This window comes from Primulina huaijiensis, chromosome 16 (genome assembly GCF_012295235.1).
Source record: "Primulina huaijiensis isolate GDHJ02 chromosome 16, ASM1229523v2, whole genome shotgun sequence".
NCBI lineage: Eukaryota > Viridiplantae > Streptophyta > Magnoliopsida > Lamiales > Gesneriaceae > Primulina > Primulina huaijiensis.
The window spans coordinates 11,339,554-11,343,860 of record NC_133321.1 but is presented as its reverse complement, the minus strand read 5'-3'; positions in this window follow the sequence as shown (position 1 = coordinate 11,343,860).

The following is a 4,307-nucleotide window of genomic DNA, read 5'->3' as shown; positions in this document are numbered from 1 at the left end:
ATATTTTCTTTTAAAAATTTGATGACGATTTTATGATCATTTGTTCGACATGGAATTGCCTCTATCCATTTGAAAACATAATCAACTGCAACTAAAATATACAAGTATCCAAACGATGGTGGAAAAAATCCCGTAAAATAAATTCCCCAACAGTCAAAAATTTCAATTTCAATGATAGGATTCAAAGGCATCATGTTTTTTTTTGAAATCGCACCCAATTTTTGACAATTTTCACAGATCTTGCAGATTTCGTGGGTATCTTTAAACAAAGTGGGCCAATAAAATCCACACTGCAAGATTTTTGCAGCAGTTTTCTTTGAAGAAAAATATCTTCTGCATGCTTGTGAATGACAAAATTTAATGACACTACGTACCTCATTGTCGGGTTTGCAAAGCCAAAAATTTTGATCCGGACAATACTTGAACAGATACGGATCATCCCAATAAAAGTTTTTTACCTCATTCAAAAATTTTCTTTTATCTTGAGAACTCCATTGCGGTGACATTTTTCCTGTCACAAGAAAATTTACTATGTTAGCAAACCAAGGTGTAGTAGTAATTGAAAATAGATGTTCATCAGGAAAATTATCGTTAATTGGTGTCATTTCACAAGATGATCCTGTTACTAGTCTCGATAAATGATCGGCTACGACATTCTCGGTTCCTTTTTTATCTTTGATCACAATGTCAAATTCTTGGAGCAACAAAATCCATCGTATCAGTCGTGGCTTTGCATCCTGTTTGGTCAACAAATATCTAATAGCAGAATGATCAGTAAACACGATAGTTGTTGATCCAATCAAATAAGAACGAAATTTATCTAATGCAAATATTACAGCAAGTAGTTCTTTTTCAGTTGTGGAGTAATTCATTTGAGCATTGTTTAAAGTTCTACTTGCATAATATATCACATAAGGCTTACCGTTTCTTCTTTGACCCAATACTGCACCGACTGCATAATCACTCGCATCGCACATGATTTCAAATGGTAAAGACCAATCAGGAGGTTGCATGATAGGAGCTGATGTTAAATGTCGAATGATTTTATCAAAAGCATTTTGACATTCTTGAGTCCACTCAAATGCACTGTCTTTTGTTAAGAGGTTACAAATGGGTTTAGAGATTAAACTAAAGTCCTTTATAAACCTCCTATAAAATCCAGCATGTCCCAAAAATGAGCGAATTTCTTTAATGGTTTTTGGAGGGGGTAAATTGGCAATGACATCAACTTTTGCTTTATCAACTTCAATTCCATGAGATGACACGACATGTCCCAAAACAATTCCAGAAGTAATCATGTAATGACATTTTTCCCAATTTAAAATAAGACCTTTTTCCTCGCATCTTTTTAAAACTTTTTCCAAATTTTCAAGACAATTATCAAATGTATTCCCAAAGACAGTTAAATCATCCATGAAAATTTCCAAACAATTTTCAACCATGTCGCAAAAAATGCTTAGCATACATCTTTGAAATGTTGCTGGGGCATTGCATAATCCAAATGGCATCCTTCTAAATGCAAATGTTCCAAAAGGACATGTGAATGTAGTTTTATCTTGATCTTCGAGTGCAATGGGAATTTGATAATAACCTGAATATCCATCAAGAAAACAGTAGTATGGATGACCTGCTACTCTTTCTAAAATTTGATCCAAAAATGGTAATGGAAAATGATCTTTTCTAGTGGCGTCATTTAATTTTCTATAATCAATACACATCCGCCAACTAGATGGGACTCGACTTGTTAACAATTCACCTTTTTCATTTTTTATCACTGTGATGCCAGATTTTTTCGGAACTACTTGTGTTGGGCTTACCCACTTACTATCAGAAATAGGGTAGATAATCCCAACATCAAGTAGTTTGAGAACTTCAGTTTTCACAACATCTTTCATGTGTGGATTTAATCTCCTTTGTGGTTGTTGAGATGTTTTTGCATTTTCTTCTAAGTGAATTTTGTGAGTGCAAATTAGTGGATTAATGCCCTTGAGATCTTTTAGTGTCCAACCAATTGCATTTTTATGTCTTTTAAGCATATCAACTAATTTACCTTCTTCATCACTTGCTAGTTTGGAAGAAATTACCACCGGATATGTTTCATCTTCTCCAAGAAATGCATACTTCAATTCTTCTGGCAAGGGTTTTAACTCCAATATGGGTGGTTCGTCTTTGTTCTCATATTTTGCATCAAATTCTTTCTCTGATCCTGGTAACGAGTGATACCTGATAAAATCATCAAGATCAATTTCAATATTTTCTTTAACAGTTTCAATTGAACAAATATCTAATTGATCACGAGTACTCCCTTCTTGAATGTTTTCTTCCACAAGAGTTTCAATAAGATTTTCATCTTCACTTTCATCTCCTTTGTCATGTGGTTGCTTACAAAGATTAAACACATTAAGCTCCAAGGTCATGTTACCAAATGACAACTTCATTATTCCATTCCTGCAATTTATAAGAGCATTAGAAGTTGCTAAAAATGGACGACCTAAAATTACAGGAATTGCATTACAAGCTTCGATAGGTTGTGTATCTAAAACTATGAAATCGACAGGATATACAAAGTTATCAACTTGGACCAACACGTCTTCTACCATACCTCTTGGCACTTTAACAGATCTATCAGCAAGTAAAAGTGTTACCGAAGTAGGTTTTAACTCGCCTAGATTGAGTTCTTGATAAACTGAATATGGAAGTAAATTCACACTAGCTCCAAGGTCAAGCAAGGCTTTTTTAATCTTTCGTTCTCCAATAATACAAGAAATAGTAGGACAACCAGGGTCTTTGTATTTCAAATTATTATTATTTTGAATAATTGCACTTACTTGTTCGGCTAAAAATGCTTTCTTTTTCACATTCAATTTTCTTTTCACGGTGCACAAGTCTTTCAAAAATTTGGCATATGATGGTACTTGTTTTATTACATCTAATAAAAGAATATTAACTTTTACTTGTTTAAAAATATCATATATATCAGAATTCAAATTTGATTTTTTTGTATTTTTCAATGCATGAGGGAATGGTGGTGGCACTATCTGTTGATCCTCTTCTTCGCAAGTTATAGGTTCCACTTCCTTACCCTTTGGAGTTGATTTATCATCATTTTCACAAGGTTCAAGAATGGATTTTTCCACTACCTTACCACTGCGAAGGATAATAACAGATTTTACCTGATCCATCGGTTGATTTCCAGAAGTTCCGGTTTGTGAATGATGATCCTAGGGATTAGGCTGTGGTTGTGAAGGAAACTTACTTTTTTCATGAACATTAAGTGCAGATGCGAATTTAACAAGAGTATCTTTCAAATCTGTCATGGTTTGAGCAGTTTGAGTATTGATAGACTCTTGTTTTGCAATGAAAGAATTCAATATATCTTCCAAGTTTCTTTTAGGTGGAGGAACATAAGGTGCATAATTTTGAAAATTTTGTTGATTTTGGAAATGTGGTTGTGAAAAATGTTCAGCATTATCATTCCTCCAACTAAAATTTGGATGATTTCGCCAACCTAGATTGTAATTTTGAAAAAATGGTTCAAAATTTGGCCTTTTGAAATTGTTCAAAACATTGGCTTGTTCATGGAGACATTCTTTAAAAGAGGGCAAAGTGGGACAATCTTTTGTAAAATGATCACTTGTATCACAGATGTGACACGCAATTTCTTGAACAGATTTTAATTGACCATTCTTTTTCAATTCAAGTGCTTCAACTTTTCTTGCCAAAGAGGTATATCTAGCTTGCAGATCATGTTCATCTTTGAGGGTATACATACCTCCACCAGATCTGGGAGATTGAATCTTGTTTGATGGTTCGATTGTACCTATAGTGTCCCAATTTTGAGTATTTTCAGCTAATGAATCGAGATAGTCAATTGCCTCGTTTGGATCTTTATCTTCAAATGTTCCATTACACATAAATTCAACCATTTGCCTATCTTTAGGTGTTAAGCCTTCATAAAATTGAGAAACAACTCTTCATATTTCAAAACCATGATGTGGACAAAGATTAAGCAATTCTTTATATCTATCCCAACACTGATAAAAAGTTTCTCCTTGTTTTTGAGTGAAAGTGATGATTTGTTTTTTGAAAGAATTTGTTGTATGAGATGGAAAAAATTTTTTCAAAAATTGTTGTTGCAATTCATCCCAAGTTCGAATGGATCCCGATCTAAGATTTTGTAGCCAAGTTTTAGCTTTATCTTTTAAAGAAAAAGGAAAAAGCTTCAGTCGAATGGTGTTCATGCTACAATTTAGATCATTATGTGTGTTGCACACTTCCTCAAATTCTCGTAAATGCATGTATGGATT